The sequence below is a fragment of the Panicum hallii genome, chromosome 1 (genome assembly GCF_002211085.1).
Source record: "Panicum hallii strain FIL2 chromosome 1, PHallii_v3.1, whole genome shotgun sequence".
NCBI lineage: Eukaryota > Viridiplantae > Streptophyta > Magnoliopsida > Poales > Poaceae > Panicum > Panicum hallii.
Window position 1 is genome coordinate 58740750 of NC_038042.1, and position 342 is coordinate 58741091.

The window sequence follows — 342 nt, forward strand, 5'->3', positions numbered from 1 at the left end:
GTGCTCCAAAGAGTGTCCCCATCCTATGACGGGGTGTCCGAGTAAAACATGGTCTTCTCCAATTGCGCGGGACTGGTGTTCCACTTTGGGTCCAATCTTGCATACGCCGGTCTCGGGCCTGCCTGAGGCTTTTCTTGGCGACGGCTTCGCTGACCGCGGCTGCGGCTCTTGCCTCGGCATGGGCGGCTCGGATCTGTGCATCCTCACCGCGAGCTCTGCTTGCTCGGCTCGATGGGTCTGCTCCCTCAGAAGGTTGGCTTGCTCGTCAAAGAGTTGGTCCAGGGCGGCTAGTAAGTAGCCACTTGGTACAGGGGGCCTTCTTCGTGGCGCGCGTCGCTCCAG